Genomic DNA, 25,257 nt, shown 5'->3' with positions numbered 1-25,257 from the left:
TGAATTTTGCAGCAACCTGGATGGAATTGGTGTTTATAATACTGAGTGATCTCTCACAGAAACAAAGATCTGAGTATCACATGTTCTCACTCATAAGTGGACCTTGAATAACTATCGTAATACTATAAGAAAAGGATTTACAGTGGTGGGAAACTGTGGGGGGGCAGGGAGGGGAAGGGAGGTGGGATTAATGGTAGGCAATATCTGTCTGGGGATGGGGGGCACACCTCATCAACAAGGGTTCCTGCACAGTGCATATTTGTATACCTAACCCTTAACTGTACCCCATAATTTTAAAATAAAAAATATGTTAAAAAAGATTTAACAAGATTATTGGACCCCTAGCCAGAATGACAAAGAAAAAGAAAAAGTCTAAATAAACACAATACAACTGATCCCAAAGAAATACAGAGGGTTATCAGAGATTACAATGCACACCTTTATGGACACAAACTTGATAGCCTAAATGAAATGGAGGACTTTCTGACATCACACAACCTCTCAAGGTTGAAAAAAGAATACATTGAGACACTAAACAGACCAACATGAAAACTGACTCCAGCATAAGAAAACTACCATGAAAAACACAAAAATCCTGGACCAGATGACTTTCCAGGAAAATTCTACAAAACATACAAGGAGGAGCTGATTCCAATCCTGTTGAAAGTATTCCAGAGAATTGAGAAAGATGGAATTCTCCCCAGATTATTTTACGAAGCTAACATCACACTGATACCCAGATCAGGTGAAGATCTAACAAAAAAAGAGAACTTACAGGCCAATATTCCTAATGAACATAGATGCAAAATTTCTCAACAAGATTCTAGCAAATCAGACCCAACAACACATATCAAAAATCATCCACCATGACCAAGTAAGCTTCATCTCCAGGATGCAGAGTTGGTCCAGCATCCCAAGACCATGAATGTAATTAAATACACCAACAGATATAAAAGCAAGAATCACATGATTATATCATTAAATGCAGAAAAAGCTTTTGAAAAAGTCTAGTGTGACTTCTTGATAAAAACTTACAAATGCCTAGGCATAGAAGGAACATAGTTCAAAATAGTAAGTACCATTTATGATAAATTTACAGCCAGCATATTGTTAAACAGACAGAAACTGGAAACATTTCCCCTGAAAACTGGAACAAGACAAGGCTGTCCACTCTCACCCTTCTTGCTCACCATTGTGTTGGAAGTCCTAGACTGAACAATTAGACAAGAGAAGGAAATCAGTGGTATCCAATTGGAAAAGAGAAAGATATCTCTTTTTGCTGATGATATGATCCTATACCTCAAGAATCCAAGAGAATCTGTCAAAAACCTGCTTGCATTGATAAAGGACTTTTGCAAAGTCTTGGGGTACAAAAAATGTGCAAAAGACAGTCACATTCTTATACACAAACAGCAAGCAGGCAGAGAACCAAATAAAAAAGCACAATCTCATTCAAATAGCCAAAAAATAAAAATTAAAAATGAAATACCTTGGCATATTTCAAACCAGAGAAGTGAAAGACCTTTACAATGAAAACTATGTAACACTGCACAAAGAAATCTAAGAAGACACAAACAAATGTAAAAGTATTCCATGCTTATGAATAGGAAGCTCAACATTGTTAAGATGTCCATCCTACCAAAGGCAATCTACAGGGTTAATGCTATGCCCACTAAATGATCAACATCTTTCTTCTCAGACAGACCTGAAAATGACAACACAGAAATTCATATGGAAACATAAATGACCATGAATAGCCAAAACAATCCTTAGCAAAAGAAACAAAGCAAGAGATATCACATTTCCAGACTTTAATCTTTACTATAAGACTATAATAATCAAAACAGCCTGGAATTGATACAAGAACAGGCATATGAACCAATGGAAGATGATAGAGGTTCCAGAAGAAAAACCTCAATTTCTCAACCAATTTACCTTTGATGAAGCTTCCAACAACAACAACTGGGGAGAGGAGAACCTATTTAGTAAATGGTGCTGGAAAAGCAGGCAGACTACATGCAGAAGATTGAAACAGGACCACTACCTATCATCATAAACAAAAATCAACTCCAAACAGAGCAGAGATCTAAACATAAACCTCAAACTACAAGTACCCTAGAAAATGAAGGAGACACCCTTATGGAAATTGGAATTGTCAACCAATTTCTGACCAAAACTCAAAGTGCCTATGTCATAAGAGATAGGATAGACAAGTGGGACCTTATCAAATTAAAAATCTTCTGCAATGCAAAAGAAATCATCAAGAGAGTAGGGAGACAGCACACAGAATGGAAAACAACATTTGCCAACTTCATATCTGACAAAGGCTTAACATCCAGAATCTACAAGGAACTCAAATGTGCCACAAAGAAAAAAACAAACAGCCCCATTGAAAAGTGGATGAAAGACATGAATAGACACTTCTCAAAAGAAGATATATGGGCAGCCAACAGACACATGAAAAAGTGCTCAGTCTCAGTAATCATCAGAGAAGTGAAAATCAAAACCATATTGAGATGCCAACTAACCAGAGTAAAAATGGCCATCATTAATAAAACATACAACAACAGATGCTAGCAAGGGTGCAGACAAAAAGGAACACTTCTACTCTGCTGGTGGGAATGCAAACTAGTCCAAGCTCTAGGGAAAATAGTGTGTCAATTTACTAAAGATTCAGAAATTGACCTTCTATATGACTCATCAATCCCCCTACTGAAAATATACTCAGAGAAACTCAACTTATTCTACAAAAAAGATAGTTACACACATGTTTATTGCAGCACTATTCACAATAGCAAAAACTGAAACCAACCATGCTGCCCATCAAAACTGGACTGGATAAAAAAAATTGGTACATATACACAACGGAATATTACTCAGCCATAAAGAAGAACAAACATATGAATTTCACAACAACTTGCATGGATTTAGAGTCTATCAAACTCAGGACTTCACAGCAACTTGCATGGATTTAGAGTCTATCAAACTCAGTGATCTATTCCAGAACCAAAGAACAGAGTACCACATGTTCTCACTTATAACCAGACCCTGAACAATTACCACAAAACTTTAAGAAAGGAATTGGTAGTAGTAGAATACTGCTGGTGTGGGTGGAAGGGGAACACAGCATCAGTAAGGGTATCTGATCTCAAATCAGGCTAAGTGGGTACCAAAAGGAGGCCCAAATTTTACCTAATCCTGATTTGTTCCTTACCTATTTAAAAATTTAAAAAGCTATTACAAATAAATATCAAATTCTGAATTTGTAAAAAAGTCAATCAGGGATAAGAATTATTTAAAGCCATTTAAAAATTTTAATTGAAAAATAAAAATTGTGTCTATTTTATAATGAGATGTTTTCATATATGTAAATAATGTAGACAGATTAATGAAGCTAATTAACATATCTATCACCTCAACTAATTATCATTATTTTTGCTGTGAGAACTGTTATAATTTACCCTTAACAATTTTCAAATATATAATACATTATTCACAGTTATGTCATCATGCTGTGTAACAGATCACTAAAATTTTTCTTCCAATCCAATTAAACCTTTGTAATCTTTATTCAATGTTATTCTTCCTCTATCCCCTCCAGCCTCTGGGAAACAGCACTCTGCTCTCTCATACTAAAAGTTTAAATTTTTTAGATTCCACATACAAGTCAAATCCTGTAGTGTTTGTTTTCCTCTACCTGACTTATTTCTGTTAGCATAATACCTTCCAAATTAATCTAAGTTGTTGCTAATGATAGAAATACCTTTTTTGTTTGTATTGTATTCCATCGTGTGCATTCACATTTTAAAAAACATTTTAATTTATTTTTAAATTGACAAATAAATATTGAATATATTTATTATGTACTACATGTTTTGAAATGTGTGTACCATGGGAGAAAGTATGACGGACAGTAGGGATTCCACTGTCATTTGACTGGCGATACTTTTGGATGGGTTAAACATGGTGAACCCAGTCAAGGTGTTCTGAATGCACAAGCTCTAGAAAGCCACTGCAGGTGCAAAATTCCAGGCGTCCCTTCCCTCGACCTGCACCAGACACACACAGAAAAGGAAAATCTGTTCAGAAAAGGAGAGGAGTGAGTAAATAATATACAATTTGCAGGTTCACCCCCCCAACAGTGTGTAAAATGGAGGAAACCCCGTCAGGATACAGTAGTGGGCTCCAGAGCCTGGTAGAACAGGGAGTGGTTCCTACACCGAGAAGGCCTGCCTATAGAGTGAATTAGACTAACACACCCTTTGCTGACATCCAGTAAAACAACAGACTGTGATATCTCTTGCAGAGCAGAGTGGGGTGTTGGAATCCAGCTGCTTATTAAAGGCAACATGTTTGGAAAGGTGAAACTCCTTCCATCCAGTGGGGATCTCTTTGAACACACAGCTACCAAAAAGACAGTCATGGGAATCTGGATGCCCCAACACCCTGCCCCAAGTTAGGAGTTCAGTTCATGCTGGGTGAGGCCAGGGAGTAATACTAGTATGCACTGGATTGATTAGTCCCCCCAACCTTCACCCCCCCACCCCACATCTCATCCCTCACATTCTTTATTCCTCCCACCCCCAACTCCAACCATTGACCATCAGTCACATGCAGCAGGGGACTGAGAAACTGGCCTGATCAGATGAAGAGAAAAATCTGCAGTGGCAAGAACTTGCCACAGGGTGGCGCTACTCCCTCCCTCAGTGAGTAAAGAGAGGTCTGAGACAAATGAAGAACAGAATAAACAACTCTCAGAATTTTAAAGAGACAGCACATGAAAAAGCAGACACCAGAGCACAAAAATGGGAAACCCTCCAGAATGCCTGTCCCAGTTGACAGCCACAGAAATCAGTGAATGAATGGCACAAGTGAGCAGGAGCCAAGAAAAAAATGAAACAAAACTCATAAAAATTGTACAGAAAGTACAAGTGGCGAGGGCCAACTTCAAAAAAGCCTCCCTGAAATAACAGAAATAAAGAGGTCCATAATCAAAATCAATAACAAAATAACAAGTATCAGGAACAGATTCAACTAAGCAGAGGAAAAGAATCTCAAATCTTGAAGACAAAAATATATGAAATTAACACAGTCTGTTAAACACATAGGAAAAAAATACTCGAAAGAAAAAAAAGGGAACAAAACCTCTGGTCAAAAGAACCAATATACACCTGATTGTGAAAAACAGAAAGAGAAAATGATTACACCATGGAACAAATGTTTCATGAGGTCATTCAAGATATCTTCTCCAATCTTGCTAGAGAGACAACCATCCAAGTGCAGCAGATTCAGAGAACACTGCAAGATATTACATGAGAAAACCATCACCAAGACATGGTGATCCACCTCCTAAAAGTAAGCATGGAAGAAAAAAATCTTTAAAGCAACAGGAGAGAAAAGCAAAAATATCTACCAGAGAAAATCCATTAGAATCATTCCAGATTTATCTGCAGAAAAAATGCAAGCCAGAAGAAAATAAAGTCCAATTTTTAATGTTTTTAATTGTTTTAAAGATAAGCCATTCCAACCAAGAATTTCATACCCAGCCAAGCTAAGTTTCATCAGCGAAGAAGAATTAAAATTACTCCAAGACATTTATTCCCTAAGAGAATATACAGAATATGCCTCCTTCAGATCAGACCTTTAGGAGACATGTAAGAAGGTGTTGAGCAAAGAAAATAAAAAAATATTAAAAAATTAAAATATAATGACCATGCACATAACAAAAGTATGGGCAAATACAGAATTAGCAGAGCACACAGAGCACCTGCAAAAATAAAAACCACACATATCTATAATAGCAAAAGTTAAAAGGAAACAAGGCCACTCAATAGGTGTCCTATGACAGAGATAGACTCTCACATATCAATAATCAACTTGAACATAAGTGCATTAAATGCATCACTGAAGAGACATAGAGCGGCAAATTGAATTTTAAATATGATCCAAAAATCTGCTGCCTCCAGAAAACTCACTTACCTGAAAAAGACACATGCAGACTCAAGATGGGAGGCTGAAAAACACCCTTTTAGATGAATGGAACACAGAAGAAAGCAGGAGTCGTGGTTTATTGGGTTTATACTAAATGATCAGCAACTATCAAGGTACTTAATTTCTAAATTAAAAAAAATTAAACAATAAAATAATATTAGGTGAAAAAACTTAAACACTGTCAGCTTTGTTAACACATTTGAACATTTTTTTTTAGAAAGCAGGATTTATTGAGACAACAGAAAAGTGCCCACAGTGGGAGGGGACCTGAAGGGGTTGCCCCATTTGAAATTTAAAGACAAAATTTGAAAACAGTATTTGTCATATAATATTTAAATATTTTAATAAGGCATTATCTTATTATGTTATTTCCTACACAACACTGACAATCACAAAATTCAGAATTGATACCTTATTGGAAAATAGCAAGTTTTAAAAGCTTTAACAGAGCTTGTAATATAATGAGAGAAATAATTAAAAAGATAGCTTTCTGAACAACTGAGCAGTTATAGATGTGTCAAGAAAAGTGTAAGAAATCAGCTGGATAAAAATTTTTAGCCAAGTATGATATGTCATTAAAAACATTTTCAGTTATAATAAACTTTACTCCTATAAGTAACATTTATAATGACTTAAAATATTAAGGTTGTTTTCAAAATTACTGATGGTATTTCAAATACAATTGTTAATATTTGAAATTCTATAAAAATAACATTTTTATTAAAATAATTTTTTATCTCCCAGTGTCATTGCTCTTGCAACAGTTGTGACTGATCATAAAAGTAGATTATAATCAACTTTAAAAAGTAGCACAAGATGTTTTCACAACTAATTTAATGATATAAAGTCAGTATTCATCAAGAATCTTAGTGAAAGACTCTAGGAATCTATTAATATTTCTAAGTGTGATAGTAAACAAAAAGTAGAGTAAACCCTTTATTGATTAATCAATTATGAAAATATGTGATGGCAGAATAATATCAAATATTGAACTAGACACACGAAAGTAAGAAGACTCTTGGGAGGTCAGGAAGGTGGAGGCCAAGCCAGTCAGACTATGTGAGTCCCAGTGTAAGGGAGTGAGTGTATGGAAAATTTTGTGTACATGCTGGCGAGCAAGTGGACATGTGAGTGGTTGACTGAGTGAGTGCCGGAAGCCGCAACCCCTAAAGAGGCAAAACGGAGGCCACCCGAAAAGGGGCCGGACGCCGACGGGGAGCAGAGCCCCAGCGGGAAGCGGCCAGGATGGAGGCAGAGCCCCCTGGACCCTATGAAGGGCTCCTGTGCCCTCAAGGGAAGGCGGCTCAGGCCTGAAGAACTCTTCCCTCGATAAACAAAACAGTTCGCTGGAGTGTGCAAGGACGTGGAATCAGCAGTAAACCTATGTACAGAAACCTAAAAAGGGCTCCACAGCAAAAATTCCCCCCCGAAGGGACAAGGGAATGTTTTACTACCCCCTTTCCCATGAAATCTTGCAACTTTTAGCTAAAAAGGAAAAACAAGTCCTTCCTCATACCCTTTATAAGTAACAACGTTGACAGTTGTGATTGATGAGGAAGTGAGACACCGAGACAGAGTGTCTCCAAAAACAGGTGTTTTCGGGAAAAACAAGTCACAGACATGCCTTTTGATTTAAGAAACATTATAGTTTAATTAGAAAGAGGGTTAAAATTAAAGTAAGGATTAGAATTAAATAAATAGCAGTTATCATAAAAGATAAATGTTTATTAGATGTAGGTATTAGTTAAATATAAGTAATAGAAGGAATAGGAAATAATTAAGTTTTAAGGTAAACTTAAAATTATACACACTTAATGTAGGTTTAAAATTAAATACATTTAGGATTAGAAGTAAGATTAATTTCATATATAAGTGTAGATTTAGACATGTTTTGTTTAGAAATATAAAATGTAAAATAGGTGATAAGAAAATAGCAAGATAAGGTGATTAGAATTTAAAAAGTTAAATTTTAAATTAATAGTAAAATTAATTAATATAGAGTATTAAGAATTTGTAGTGGGTAAGATGAGTGGTTATATAAAAGAGAAAACAAGTCAATATATTGCTGCTAAAGGTGTATTAAGAAAATAGATTAGTAAAGGAAAAGAAATAGAATATTGAAGGGAAGAGATTCAGTTGGCCTAGAGGTCACAGGTTGTGGCTGATAAATTCTTGGCAGCTGGTGTTTTGTTACATAAATAACGCCATTGGTAGCAGGAAGGAACAAAAAGAAACTTGTAAAGGTCAACTTCCCCATAAACAAAAGGAAAAAACATGATGTAAACATTTAATGTGTAATGTGTGTTGCATTTTTGAGGGTACAGGTGTCAGTAAAAAAACTATAAGCATGTAAGAATTGAATAAAAATTGGCAGAGTCCTGAACTCTACCCAAGAAGTTGACTCCTGTCCTTCTTCGCCGTTCCTGATTCTCCCCATTCAGGCCCTGACTCTCTCCTGGAGCTGGACTCCGGCAAGTGAGGGCTTGGGAGCTAGTGGCCAGGACTTCTGGTGCAGGGGCTGGTACTGCAACTGCTGGACTTGGGCCTTAGCAATTTCCAGGATTCAGAAGCCGAGTGCCATTTTCTTTCTTTTTCTTTAAAAAAAATCAATAAAACCCTTCCTAGGAAGAAAATGCTGGGAGAGACTGTTTAAGTGAGGGATGGTGAGCAATTGGCCAAGCCCCTAGTGCACAGCTTCTTTGCTTGCTACCTGGCTCTTCCTTTGCATAATCCAAGTGCCAATTTTTTTAGTGGATAAAAGTTTTCCTGTGAGAAAGTGGCAATGAAAGACCATCGCCCCAGGCTCTGCCTCACCATTACTGCAGGAGAGACTGCCGGGTCCAAGCTTTGCTTCACCACTTCAGTACCTGGCAGGGCACTGGCAGCAGGGGCAGTGGAGGGAGTTCAGAGGAAAAGTCCCATGGAAGAAGACAAGGGAGGCACCACCATCATCTTGAAGATGGGTCAGGAAAGTCCTCTGACTTCTTCACAACAGAATGACAGACCCAATCTCTATGACTGGTGGATCAACTATTCAGGGATTGATCATGACCCAGAGGGAACATCCTGAAAGCATAAACTTTGGAGGGACTTGACTGTGCTGAGTTCCTGGCACCCAACTCCCTACCCTGATCCAGCCACAGGACAAAGGATGTGACCAGAAAAGGACAAAGAAGGAATCCAAAAAGATCAGTGAACAAATCCAAAGCCTAGATCAGGGAAATATAGAGGACTGAGCAAACATCAGAAGGGAAAGCCTTTCCCACTAACACTGAATAACAGAACTAAAGAGAAAAACAAGAGATCTGTCACATATGAGGAAAAACCAAAGGAAGACCACAGGCAATTTCAAGTGTACCAAAGACAAAACTTCTGAAAAATCAGACATTGATGCCCAAACAATGGAAGTCACCAACAACTGGCCCCAGATTACAACAGGGATTAGAGAATGGATGGAAAGAGTAAATAAGACTGAAGAAAGACAAGATGCAACACTGAAAGAGCTTGTAACAGAGATTTTAGCAATAAAAAATTTCATCCAGGAAGTAAATAACAAAATGACAAGCATGGAAAGCAGAATTAATCTAGCTGAAGAAAGAATCTCAGAACTTGACAACCAGAACATGAAATTAGCCCAATCTGTAAAAAAAACATATAAAGAAGACTCAGAAAGAAAGAACAAAGCCTACAGGAAATGTGCGATTATATCAAGAGGCCAAACCTATGCCTGATTGTTATTCCAGAAGAAGAATGGGAAATGAAAACCACCTTGGAGCAAGTATTCCAGGAAGTAATCCAAGAAAACTTTCCCCATCTCACCAGCAATGTGACCAGCCAAGCACAAGACATCAAATGAGAAGGCTAACTCTGAGACAAATAGTAATTTGCCTACACAAAGTAGGTATAAAAGAAAGAATTTGTGCAGCAAGAGAGAAATTTGAGACTACATACCACAGAAAACCAATCAGAATAGCCACAGACCTATTGGCAGAAACACTATAAGCAAGAAGGGATTGGAGCCCTACATTCAAAGTCCTCAAAGAAAAGCAATTGCAACCAGGAATTTCCTATCCAGCCAAGATTAGCTTCATCAGTAATGGAGAATTTAAATCCTTCCCAGACATCCAACCCTTAAGAGATTATACAGCTTCCAGATCAGTTTTACAGGAGACACTTAAAGAGGAATTAAGAACAGAAGAATGAAAAAAAGAATGACCACACACTTCCAAGAGAACAGCATAGTACAGAATCAGCAGAGAATACAGAACAACAAGGACCTTGAAAACACACACATACATCAACCCCAAAGCCAAAAGAAAACAAGCAAACAAAGAAAAAAACTTAATAAGAACCTCATGTTAGGAATAAACAATCACATTTCAATAATCAGCCTGAATGTGAATGGACTAAATACACCACTGAAAAGACACAGAATAGCAAACTGGATAAGAAATCATGACCCAATTATTTACTTCATCCAGGAGACTCATCTCACTACAAGGGACTCAAAGTTAAAAGATGAAAAACAAGTTTTCAGGCAATGGATCACAAAAGAAGGCAAGAGTTTTGATCTATTAAGACAAAACAATCTTTAAGCTATCAAAACAACCTTTAAGCTATCAAACAACCTTTAAGCTATCAAAAATCAAAGAAGATGCAAAAGGACACTACATAATGATAAAAGTTTCAATCCATCAACAAGAAATATCCTAAACATATATACATCCAACACAGGAGCACCAGCATTTATAAAGCACTATTAAGTAATCTAAAAATAGGTATTTACTTTAGCACTATTATAACAGGGGACTTGAATACCTCACTAACTGCCCTAGATAGATCATCATGGCAAAAAATCAACAAGGAGATGCAGAACCTAAACTTAACACTCAACCAAATGAGCTTAATAGACACCTCCAAATTATTCCACCCTACAGCCACAGAATATACATTTTACTCATCACCACATGGGACGTACTCCAAGATCAATCACATCCTTAGCTAAAAATCAAGCATAAAAAAATTCCATAAAGTTGAAATCTTGCCATGCACATTCTCAGATCATAGTGGAATAAAAATAAATATCAACACCAACAAAATTTCCCCAAAGTCCACAAAGACATGGACACTAAACAGCATGATACTGAATAACTACTGGGTCAACACTGAAATCAAAGCAGAAAGAAAAAATTCCTTAAAAAAAAAATGAAAATTGAGAAACATCTTACCAAAACCTCAGGGATGCCATGAAAACAATCCTAAGAGGGGGATTTATATCTCTATGAGCACACATTAAAAAAAAATGGAAAGATCATAAGTGGAGAACCTAACACATCACACAAGGGAGCTGGAAAGAGAAGACCACCAAAATCCAAACTTTAGCAGAATAGTTTAAGTAACCAAAATAATAGCCCAAATATAGGACATAGAAGACATAAGTATCATAGAAAACATCAACAAAACAAAAAGTTGGTTTTTGAAAGAATTAGCCAGATTGATGAACCCCTAGTCAGAATGACCAAGAAAAAGACAGAAAAAGCCCAAATAAACACAATCAGAAATACAATAGATCAAATCACAACTGACCCCAAAGAAATACAAAAGATTATCAGAGATTACTATGTACACCTATAAGAAAAAGAAATCGATAACCTAAATAAAATGGAGGACTTTCTGACATCACACACCCTCCCCAGGTTGAAACAGGAAGACATTGAGACACTAAATAGACCAATAACAACTCAGGAAATTGATTCTGTCATAGGAAAACCACCTACCAAAAAAGCCCTGAACGAGATGGTTTTCCAGCAAAAGTCTACAAAACGTACAAGGAGGAGCTGCTACCAATCCATTTTACAAAGCTAACTTTATAGATACCTAAACCAGGTAAAGATTAAAAAAGAGAGAGAGAGAGAGAAAGAGAGAACTACAGACCAATACTCCTTATGAATATAGATGCAAAAGTCCTCAAAAAGACTCTAACAAACAGGATCCAAAAACACATCTCAAAAATCATTCACCAGGAGCAAGTTGGCTTCATCCCCAGGGTGCCCCAGGATGCAGAGCTGGTTCAACATTCAAAAGACCATGAATGTAATTAAATTTTTAAAAAAAAACCAACAGATGTAAAAACAAGAACCACACGATTATATCATTAGATGCAGAAAAAGTTTTTGATAAAATTCATCGCTTCTTGATAAAAACACTCAAACATCTAGGTATGGAAGGAACATACCTCAAAATAATCATTCCATTTACGATGAACCCACAACTAACATACTGCTAAATGGGCAGACACTGGAAACATTTTCCCTGAAAACCGGGACAAGGCAAGACTGCCCACTCTCATCCCTCTTGCCAATATTGTGTTGGAAGTCTTGGCTAAGGCAATTTGACAAGAAAAGAAAATCAGGGGTATCTAAATAGGAAAAGAGGAAGTTGTTATCCCTCTTTACTGATGATATGATCCATACCTTGAAAATCCAAGAGAATTTGTCAAAACCCTGCTTGCACTGATAAAGGACTGTGACAAAGTCTTAGAGTAAAAAATTAATGTTTTAAAGACAGTTGCATTCCTGTACACCGACAGCAAGCAGGCAGAGACCCAAATTAAAAGCACAATCCCAGCCGGACTCAGTGGCTCAGCCTGTAATCCCAGCACTTTGGGAGACCAAGGTGAGTGGATTGCCAGAACCCACGGGTTCAAGACCCACCCTGGCAACTTGGCAAGACCTCTTCTCTACAATAAATCAAAAATTAGCTGGGTGTGATAGTACATGCCTGTAGTTCTAACTTCTTGGAGGGCTGAGGCAGAAGGATTGCCACAGCCCAGCAGGTTGAGGCTGTGGTGGCTAGGAGCATGCCACTGCACTCCAGTCCAGGTGAGAGAGACTCCAACTCACAAAACAAAAAGAAAAAACCCACAATCCCATTCACAATAGCCACACACACACAAAAGAAATACTTCATCATCTTCTTAACCAGAGAAGTAAAAGACCTTTACAATGAGAACTACAAAACACTGCTCAAAGAAATCTAAGAAAACACACACAAATGGAAAAATATTTCATGTTTCTGGATAGGAAGAATCAATTTGTTAAAATGTCCATCCTACCAAAAACAACATACAGATTCAACACAATACCCATTAAGTTACCAACATAGTTCTTCTCATACCTGGAAATGATAATAAAGAAATTCATGTGGAAACATAAATGACCATGAACAGCAAAAACTGTCCTTAGCAAAAAACACAAAGTAGAAGGTATCACACTTCCAGACTTCAAACTTTACTATAAGTCTACAGTAATCAAAACAGCCTGGTATTGGTAGAAGAACAAGCATATAGACCAGTGGAACAGAATAGAGATTCAATTTCTCAACCAACTCATCTTTGACAAAGTCTCCAACATCAACCACTGGGGAGAGGAAAACCTATTCAGTAAATGGTGCTGGGAAAATTGGCTGATCACATACAGAAGATTGAAAACAGGACCCTACCTATCACCATACACAAAAATTAACTCTAAATGGATCAAAGACCTAAACATAAAACCTCATACTATAAGAATCTTAGAAAACACCGGAGACACCCTTATGGAAATTGGAACTGGCAACCAATTCCTGATCAGAACCCTAAGTGCCCATACTTTAAAAAATAAGATAGGTGAGTGGGACTTCATCAAACTGATGAGCTTCTGCAAAACAAAAGAAACAATCAAGAGAGCAGGAAGACAGCCCACAGAATGGTAAAAAATATTTGCCAACTGTATATCTGATGAAGACCTAACATCTAGGATCTACAAGGTACTCAAATGCTCCAAAGGAAAAAAACACAAACAGCCCCACTAAAAAGTGGGCAAAAAGCATTAATGGACACTTCTCAAAAGAAGATATACAGACAGCCAACAGACACATGAAAAAGCAGTCAGCCTCACTCATCATCAGAGAAAGGCAAATCACAACCACATTGTGGCAAATCACACCAACTAACCCCAGTAAGAATAGCCATCATTAATAAAACAAGCAACAACAAGATGCAGGCAAGGATGTAGAGAAAAAGGAACACTTCTACACTGCTGGTGGGAGTGCAAACTAGTGCAAACTCTTTGGAAGACAGTGTGATGATTTCTAAAAGAACTAGAAATTGACCTTCCATATGACTCAGTTCCCCTATTGGGAATATGACTGGAGGAATTAAAATCATTCTACAAAAAAGTTACCTGCGCATGCATGTTTGTTGGAACTCTATTCACAATAGCAAAAACATGGAACCAACTATGCTGCCCATCAAGGCTGGACTGGATGAAAAAAAATGTGGTACATATGCACAATGGAATATTATGCAGCCACAAAGAAGGACAAACATATGGACTTTGCAACAACTTGGATAGATTTAGAGTTGATCATATTCAGTGATCTATCATAGAAACAAAGAACAGAGTACCATATATTCTCATTCATAAGTGGACCTTGAACAATAATACTACTATAAGAAAGGGATTGGCAGTAGTGGGGAACTGTTGGGAGGGGTGGGAGTGCAAGTTGAGTGAAACTGCTATGGAAGGGAAGAGCATATCTCATCAACAAGTGTACCTGCATAATCAATGTTTGTATACCTAACCCTGAATTGTACCCCACATCTTTATAATAATAAAAAAAGAAAACTTAGGAAACAACAGGCAAAGAGCAATTACAAATATTTTTTTCAGAAAAAAAAAGAAGACTCTTTAATATATCTTTAGGAGATTGTATGTCTTTATGCTTTATTTGATAGTATTTTAGTGTTTTTGTAATTCATTGAATGCAAATTAAATACTCAAAGTAAAAGCTCTTTCAGATTTTTATTGTCTTTTGAATAAAATATTTCTTATGAAATAAATTTATATTAGCAAAAACCTGGCAAAGATTAATCAAATGAGATCTTTTTTAACCTGATAATGAATGATATATTATTATTATATATTTTAATGTATATCAAAGGCATTTTTTAGTGAAATATGCATACTTTAAATAATGTTTTAGTGTCCCAATCATTTGCTTCACAATTAGCTCTGCTGACTTACTGGTAAACTATGAAAAACTAGAGTTACACAATATTTAAAAACTAACAGAGATATCAGTGGCTGTTTATCTAGGGCAGACTAGGTTTAAATATATTAGGCAGAAAATATTTAGCTCATTTGCATAAATATTTTTAAGTATATAATAATCACACTGAATGATTATTTAAACTTATATTAAACTGAATAACAAACATTTGAAATAAATGGATTATATTGGTCAATTGATGCAGAATGAGTTAATGAGATAGAAGGTCAAAGAAAAATTTAATTGATATAAACAAGTTGTTCAATTCATTTAAAAATAGTAAACAATGTTTATAAAATAAGATACTTTTAAGAATTAAATTGTTTCTAGCTGCGTACTTCCTTGGGAATAGTCAAGGAAATTGTTGGACTATGACAGTGCTAATGATGCTATCAGAAATAAACAAAAAATAGATCTGATACCAGACAGAAAACCAAATAGTATTAAAATAATAAAGACACAAGAATTGAGGGGAAGTTTATTGCATTTCATGAACAGGTAATTTGCAATATAAAATAATTTCCTTTTATAAATGGCTAAAATTTTTGTAACTCAAAAACAAATCTCTTTTATAAGAAATTCAAACTACAAACACTTCCTATCTGTCCAATATAAAAGCAAGTAAATCCCAATCTCTCCACCTATCTTTAAAAAGGCAAAAAATAAAATAAAAATGAAAAGCACATACATTAATAGGGAGAACAAATAATTTATGTTGCTAGCATGACAAATTGTCCAAAATTCTTTCAAATTTCAAATTAGCTATAAGTAGACAAATTACCACAAATTAAAGCAGAAATAACCCTGGATGGTCATTTCACAAGCCTGTTTGTGTAAGAGTTAGAGTCTAATGAGAGTCTATGGAAAGGAAAAGGGAATGCACAAACAAAATAACATCACAAAAATGAAAGTCCTACTGAATGTGTGAAAATTCTGAAACAAAGAGTAAACATAAAAGATTACAGACTGAATACTGGGAAATATCTTTAAGTTGTATGGAATAGTAGGTGGCAGTCTTAGAAAGCCACACTTTTGATAGGAAAGCAAATATTTTCCAGTTATCAATGTATTGCCTTGCAGCTCCAAATTCAGACTTTTCTCCTTGCTTACTCTAATAATAGAGCTGGAGTCTGTAAGTATTCTTCTTTGATTACTGTCACAACGATAAGCTTTGTCAAGAGGAGGTACTGGAGGAGATAGGAATTTCTCTGTGCATTGTTCTCTTTAAGCTTTTGAAATGAGAGAGGGCTATCTGGTGTTATTAGAGGTCAGCTATATGTGTCATCATTCCATGGATAGCTTCCCCTGGTCTTCTTTTGGCTGTTTTTGCAGTGGTGTGACTGACATTGAGAGGTGACCTTTGAATGTCTTTTCCTGGCACCCCATTGATTTCTCAGGGAATGCCTCTGGCTGACACCCCATATTTCCTTACCTTGGCACAACCTGTGACCAATCACTTGCTTCACAATTAGCTCTGCTGACTTACTGGTAAACTATGAAAAACTAGAGTTACACAATATTTAAAAACTAACAGAGATATCAGTGGCTGTTTATCTAGGGCAGACAAATGCTAAAGATTTCATGTGGGCAAACTAAGAATGCTGCTAAACAAAAATGTACAAACAGATTGGATCAATAAATACTGGTGGAAAGAGAAGTCATATGGCTACAAGTTAAAAAAAAATCCAAGCCGGGCTCAGTGGCTCAGCCTGTAATCTCGCGCCTTTGGGAGGCTGAGGTGAGTGGATTACCTGAGCCCGCGGGTTTGAGACCCGCCTGGGCAGCGAGTTGTCATCTCTACACTAAATCAAAAAATCAGCTGGGCGTGGTAGTGCATGCCTGTAATTCCAGCTACTTAGAAGGCTAAGGCGGAAGGATCCCCGGAGCCCAACGGGTAGAGGCAATGGTGGCCAGGAGCGGCCACTGCACTCCAGTCTGGGTGACAGAGTGAGACTCCAACTCAAAAAAAAAAAAAAATCCAGTTTTCCAAAAAAATTTAAGATTAAAAAAATTAGAAAAGTATGGCTTATAAACAAAGAAAAACATTCCATACGAAGAGTCACTAAAAGTGCCCAGGTGTTGTACAACAACAACAGCAACAGCAATACAACTAAAGCAGCTATTATAAATATTCTCAAATTACAAAAAACATATTTAAATAATCCAAGGAAACTATGATGAAAATGACTCAGCAAATAGTGAATAAAAAAAAATGTAATTATTAAGTGAAAATTCTAGATCTTTCTATGTGACAATCTCAACTACCAGTCCATTATTGTTGTACCCATGGGGAAAAGTATTTTCACCTTTGGAACTAAGACCTTTAGGTCAACAAAAAATAAGGTTAGAGGGACACAAAAAAATTTCGTTTTTTTTTTTAAAAAAAATCCATTTTCAGTGGATCATTAGGGATAATATGAGTGCATCTATTCTCACTTCCATCCCTTGATTCCTGAGCCTGTAAATTCTAGCTATGGGAGAAGCAGAGTATATATTTAGGTGCTGATTGGAACTTCTACAATGTCTGAGTCTTAAAGGTGTTTTCATCAAGCTGGCACTGTACTGAGTCTTCCAAAGACCATTCCACTATTCTATCAAACAGTTGTTTTAGGATGCTGGGGAATGTGGTAAAAATCAGTAAGTTCCAAAAGTGATATGTCAAAAACAGAAAAAGCAGTATCTAAAGTTTTTTAAATATTAGTGCAAATAAATGTTAATTTCTGAATTTGTAAGAGAACCAACCATAGATAAGAATTAATTCATGTCTGTGGCCCAGGGGTTGGGAACCCTGTGTTAAGGGATTACTATCTAGAATATGTAAAGAAATCCTACAACTCAACAACAACAAAAACACTAAACTCAATTCAAAGGGACAAAGAACCTGAACAGGCATTTCTCCAAAGAAGATACACAGATGATCATTAAGCACATAAAAATGGAGGCACTTGGCAAGATGGCAATGGGACAAGTTGAACTGTGAAGATCTCCACAAAAGGTAGCTCCTAAAGGCAGTTCCACGTGCCACTGCAGCCACCACCTACATGGGGGGTGGCTGCTATAGCCAGTCCCATGCAACAAACTGCCTTCATTGCACTACAGCCTCCACAAGGGATTACTGTTGTGGCTGCTGTGGTTGATGCCAGGTGCTGAACAGCTGCTGATGCTGCAGTTCTTCGCTCTGGTCCCAGGGAATTCCTAGTTTCGTCCTCCACCCCAAACCACCCATGGCACACCAAACTGTAGCACCCAGCTATTTTGCAGGTTACCAGTGCCTGATGCCAAACACACACCATCATCACCCATCATAGCTGATCAACTGGGGCACTGGGTGAGTAGAGAGAGAGGATCAGTGGAAGAGGAGCTGCCCATCACAGCCATTTTCCAGGCAGAGATTTGCATTGCCCCACCCATCTCTGTGCAGCCTCCACCTTGTTTTCAAAGGTAACCTCACCAAAACAGGAGAAAGAAGCCCCTCCTGTACACTGAATCAGACACAGACAACTCCGTTCTGTGTGGCAGACCTGTCAGGCAGCAAACCAAGGGAACTGACCCAAGCTATGAGTAACCCTATCTGCCTGCAATGAAAGCAAAGGGGAGGGGCTAGAGATCAGAGTTGAAGAGACTTTAGACACTCAGGAAAGACCCAGAGCGAGTCTGGTTTCTTACTTTGATTTTTTATTTTATTGTTTTGACTTTGTTTTGTTCACTTTTGTTTCCTTTTTTATTTAGACTACCTGTTTGTGTTGGGGAAGGACACATCAAAAGGCAGGATTTTATTGAATTGTCTTTGTGTGATTACCAGTATGCTTTAGGGAATCTTGTTTGTTTGTTTGTTATTCACTCTTTTCTGGCCTTGTGTCTCTTTTCATTTGTTAGTTGGTATGTAAGTCTGTTTTCCCTATTACTCTTCTCTTTCTCCAATTTCCTCTTGATCCTCCCTTCTTCCATTATTTTCATTTTTCTTACCTTCTTTTGTTCGAGGGAGCAAACCCTAAACCCACTGCATGGACAGATTGTATGGAAGTGGGAAGTGTGTTCCAGTGTGCCCATACACCTGTCAGTGGATACTGGGATCTGCAGATAGATTCTGAATCACAGCTTTCCCCTCAATTAAATCTCAAAACTGCAAAAAGTACAGCCCCCAACCCACAGTCCAGCCTCAAAAATGAACAAAGCCAGAGGACCCTCATAAGGAAGAAGAGGAGATTGAACAAAAAGAAGTAAAAGCAACTCACATTCCCTGAAAAACAGAATTAAAGAAGGCGAGGAAAAGGGAGAGAGAAAAATCTACACAAATGAAGAAAAACCAAAAGAATATGGGTCTCTCACAGACCTCTGGGAGATCAGACACTGAGAAAACAGACTTCGGAGTGCAAAAAATGAAGAACCCCCAAAATGACTGGTCTCAAACTACAGACCCAGATATCAAGACATTAATTGAAAGAATAAATAGAATTGAGGAGAGACAAGAAGAAAATAGGAAGGAGTTGATAATTGAGATAATAGTAGTAAAGAATATGTGAATGAAATAACTAACTGATAAGCAAGGAAAGCAGAATTAGCCAAGCAGAAAAGAATCTCAGAGATTGAGGACCAAAATATAGAACTAACCCAAATTGTCAAAAACATAGAAAAGAAGCTTAAAAAGACAGAACAAAACCTTTCAGAGATTATCAATTACTTCAAGAGATGGAACCTAAAAGTAATTAGACTTCCTGAGGCAGAAAGAGAGACAAAGACCACCCTGGAACAAAAATTCCCTGAAATTATTCAAGAAAACTTCCCTCATCTCATCAGTGATGCAAAAATTCAAACGCAAGAGATTCAGAGAACCCCTGCAAGACAACAAATGAGAAGATCAACTCCCAGACACAATAATTCACCTAAACAGAGTATATATAAAAGAAAAAATTCTAAAGGCAACAAGAGAAAAAGGTCAGATTATCTACCATGGAAGACCCATTGGAATAGCAGCAGACTTATCTACAGAAACCCTTCAGGCTAGGAGTCCTTGGATCCCTAACTTCAAAGTTCTAAAAGATAAACAATTTCAACCAAGATTAACCTAACCAGACAAACTAAGCTTCATCATGAGGGAGAATTAAAATGTTTCCCAGATAACTAATCCTTAAGAACTTACATTGCCACCAGACCACCTCTACAGGAAACACTTAAGAAAGTATTAAACACAGAAGAAAAGGAAAAAAGAACAACAACATTCTTCACAAGAGTACACACACAAAAAATTAAAAACACACACGGACCAACCTAAAAGCTAAAAGAAAGACAACAAACAAACAGGAACAACAACAACTCAATGAGACCCTTATGATAGGGATCAACTCTCACATTTCAGTGATTAGCTTGACTATAAATAGACTAAATGCACCACTGAAAAGACATAGAATGGTAAGATGGACAAAATGTTACCAGATAACAATATATTGAATCTAAGAGACTCATCTCACTAGAAAGAACACACACAGACTCAAAGTAAGTTAATGGGAAGCAAAATTTCAGGCAAATGGAACACAAAAGAAAGGAGAAGTCGTGATCTTAATCTCAGAAAAAAATACTCTTTAAGCTATCAAAAATTTAAAAAGATATAGAAGACCACTACATAATGATAAAAGTTCAATCCACCAACAAGAAATATTCATCCTAAACATATATGCACCCAACATAGGAGCACCAACTTTCATAAAGCAGCTTCTAGTTAAACTCAAAAAAGACACAGACTCTAACTATCATAGCCTGGGACTTTAAATCCCACTCATAACCCTGGACAGATCATCAGGACAAAAAAATCAGCAATGAGATCTGGAACCTCAAAGTAACTCTTGACAAAATGGACTTAATTGATACCTACAGAACACTCCACCCCATTACCACATAATATACATTCTACTCATCACGTCATGGAACATACTCTAAGATCAATCACATCCACGGCCATAAATCAAGCATGAACAATTTCAAAAGACTGAAATTTTACCATTCATCTTCTCAGACCAGAGTGTAATAAAAATAAACATCAACAACAACAAGGTTCCCCTAAAACCCACAAAGACATGGACACTAAACAGCATGATGCTAAACAACTACTGGGTCAATGATGGAATCAAAACAGAGATCAAAAGATACCTGGAAACAATTGAAAATGAAGAAACATATTACCAAAACCTCTGGGATGCCATGAAGGCTGTAGTAAGATGGGAATTTATATCCCTACAAACACACATGAAGAAAATGGAAGGATCACAAATTAACAGCCTAACACATCACTTAAGGATGCTGGAAAAGCAAGACCACCAAAACACTAACTTCAGCAGAATTCAGATCACCAAAATAAAAGACCAAATTTGGGACATAGAAGACAAAATGATAATACAAAAAATCAACAAAACAAAAAGGTGGTTCTTTGAAAGGATAAACAAGATCAGTGGTGCCCTAGCTAGACTGACCAAGAAAAAGAGAGAAAAAACCCAAATAAACTCAATCAGAAACACAAAAGATGAAGTCACATCTGACCCTGAACAAATACAAAAGATCATTAGAGACTATTATGTCCACTTGGATCGAAACAAATTTGAAATCCTTAAGGAAATAGAGGCTTTTCTGACATCACACAATCTACCTAGGTTGAAACAAGAAGAAATCAAGACCCTCAACAGACCAATAACAATCAAGGAAATTGACTGTGTAATAAGAAAACTACCTACAAAAAAGAAAAAAGCCCCAGGCAAGATAACTTTCCAGCAGAATTCTATAAGACATATAAGGAGAAACTGACACCAATCCTACTGACAGCATTCCAGGTGATTGAGAAAGATGGAACTCTCACCAAATCATTTTATGAAGCTAATATCACATTGATACCCAAGCCAGATAAAGATCCAACAAAGAAAGAGAACTACAGGCCAATATCTTTGATGAGCATACATGCTAAAATTCTAAACAAGATCATAGCAAACCAGATTCAACAACACAGCTCAAAAATCATTCATCATGACCAAGCAGACTTCATCCCTGGAATGCAAGGCTGGTTCAACATTCGTAAGACTATAAATGTAATTAAATACATCAACAGATGTCAAAACAAAAACCACATGATTATATTATTAGGTGCAGAAAAAAACTTTTGATAAAATCCAACACCTCTTCTTGATAAAAACCCTTTGAACATCTAGGCATATGTGGAACATACCTCAAAATAGTAAAAGTCATCTATAAGAAACCCCAAGTCAGTATACTCCTAAATAAACAACAATTGGAACCATTTCCCCTGGAAACTGGAACAAGACAAGGATGTCCACTCTCACTCCAACTGTTCAATATATTATTGGAAGTCCTGGCTAGAGCAATCAGAAAAGAGAAGGTTATCAGGGGTATCCAAATAGGAAGAGGAAGTTAAGTTATCTCTCTTTGCAGACGACATGATTGTTTACCTTGAAAACCCAAGAGAATCTGTCAAAAGCCTCCTTGCACTGATAAAGGACTTTGGCAAAGTCTCAGGGTATAAAATAAATGTGCAAAAGACAATTGCATTTCTTTATACCCATAATAAACAAACAGAAACCCAAATAAAAAGCACAATCTCATTCACAATAGCCACACACAAAAAAGAAATACCTTGGCATTTTCCCAATCAGAGATGTGAAAGACCTTTACAATGGTACAAGAACAGACATATAGACCAATGGAATGGAAATGAGATTTCAGAAGCAGAACCTCAATTTCTCAACCAACTCATCTTCGACAAACACTCCACCACCTACCACCGGGGAGAGGAGAACCTATTCAGTAAATGGTGCGGGACAACTGACTGACCACATGCAGAAGATTCAGACAGGACCCCTATCTATCCCCATACACAAAAATTAACTCTAAATGGATCAGAGACCTAAATGTAAATCCTCAAACCATAAGAACTTTAGAAAATGCAGGGCACACCCTTATGGAAGTTGGAACTGGCATCCAATTCCTGAGCAAAACCTGAAATTCACAGGCCATAAGAGATAAGATAGACCAGTGGGACCTCATTAAATTGACAAGCTTATGCAAAGCCAAAGAAACCATCAAGAGAGCAGGGAGACAGCCCACAGACTGGGAATAAGTATTTGCCAACTCTATGTCTGACAAAGGTCTAACTTCAAGGATCTACAAGGAACTAGATTGTGTTGAAAAGAAAAAAACAAATAACCCCATTACAAAGTGGGCAAAAGATATGAACAGACTCTTCTCAAAAGAAGACATATGAATGGACAGCAGATACATGAAGAAATGTTCTAGTCATCAAGGAGATGCAAATTAAAACTACACTGAGATACCACTTAGCTTCGGTCAGAATGGCTGTCATCAATAACTCAAAAAATAATGATGCTGGAGAAGATGTGGTGTAAAGGGAGCACATCTACACTGTTGGTAGGAGTGTAAACTAATACAGCCTCTGTGGAAATCAGTGTGGCGATTCCTAAAGGCTCTAAAAATTGACCTTCCATATGACCCCACAATCCCCCTACTGGCAATATAACCTGAAGAACTCAAATCACTCTATAAAAAAGCTGCCTGCACATGTATGTTAATCGCGGTATTGTTCACAAGAGCAAGCTCATGGAACCAACCATGCTGTCCATCAAAAGAGGACTGGATTAAAAATGTGTGGTGCATATACACAATGGAATATCACACAGACATAAAAAAGAACAAAATCATGAAATTCACAACAACCTGGATAGAATTAGAGTTTATAATACTGAGTGATCTCTCACAGAAACAAAGATCTAAGTATCACATGTTCTCACTCATAAGTGGACCTTGAACAACTACTGTAATACTATAAGAAAAGGATTGATAGTGGCAGGAAACTATTGGGGGGGCAGGGAGCAACAGGGAGGTAGGATTAATGGTAGTCAATATCAGTCTGGGGAAGGGGGCACATCTACACAATGAATATTTGTATACCTAACCCTTAACTGTACTCCACAATTTTAAAATAAAAAATATATATAGTTTAAAAAAAGAATTATTTCATGCCATTTTTGAATTTGTAATTGAAAATAAAAATTGTATCTCTATATGGAGTACAGTGAGATGTGTCATATATGTATACAACATAGACAAATTAATCACACTAATATATTCACTAACACATCTCCTTATCATTTTTTTGTATTGCAAATAGTTATCTAATCTTTCAGCATTTTGAAATAAGCAATACATTATTATGAGTTATGGTTATTATGCTGTTCGTTAGATCATTAAAATTTGTTTCTTCAATCTAACTAAATTTTGTACTCTTTGACCAACACTTCTTTTTCCTCATAAATCCCCTCCAGCCTCTGATAAGCACCACTCTACTCTTTCCTACTCAAAGTTTGACTTTTTTAGTTCCACATATAAGTAAAATCATGTTAATATTTGTCTTTCCTGGCATGGTTAATTTCCATAGCATACTGTCACCTAAATTTGTCTATGATATCACTAATAACATAATTTTTTTTTACAGACACCTGTGTGGTATTCCATTGTGTATGTACACCATGCTTTCTTTTTTAAAGCAATTTTCATTTTCCAAAAAGTAGGCAAATCAAGTTTGTATATATTTGTTGTGCACAATGTGTTGTTTTGAAATATGTATACATTGTGGAATGGCTAAATCAGCCTAATAAATATATGCAGTACTTCCTAGCTTCTATTTTTTTTGTGGTGAGGACCATTAAAATCTACATTCTTAGTAGTTTTCAAGAATATGATTTATTGTTATTAACTCTAGTCACTAGTCTCACATAAGCATGAGATGAGGGGAAGCCTGTAGATCTAGGAAAAAAACAAAAACAAAACTATAGTCTCCATGTTGTACAATAGATCTCTTGAACTCATTTATTCTGTTTAACTGATTTTTTAAATTATTATTTGACCAATATCTCTCCACTTCCACTCCTACCTTAGTCCTGGTAACCACCATTCCACTCTCTACTTCTATGAGTTCAACTTTTTTAGGCTCCACATGTAATTGAGATCAAGCAACATTTTTCTTTCTGTCCTTGATATATTTAATTTCAAATAATTACCTCCACGTGCATCCATATTGTCAAAAGCAACAGGATTTCCTTCTTTCTTTTTTTTTTTTTTGAGTTGGAGTCTCACTTTGTCGCCCAGACTGGAGTACAGTGG

The sequence above is a fragment of the Carlito syrichta genome, unplaced genomic scaffold, assembly GCF_000164805.1.
Source record: "Carlito syrichta isolate Samal-C Ts95f unplaced genomic scaffold, Tarsius_syrichta-2.0.1 Scaffold315843, whole genome shotgun sequence".
In the NCBI taxonomy this organism is placed as follows: Eukaryota; Metazoa; Chordata; class Mammalia; order Primates; family Tarsiidae; genus Carlito; species Carlito syrichta.
Note: the sequence above shows the minus strand (reverse complement) of the source record.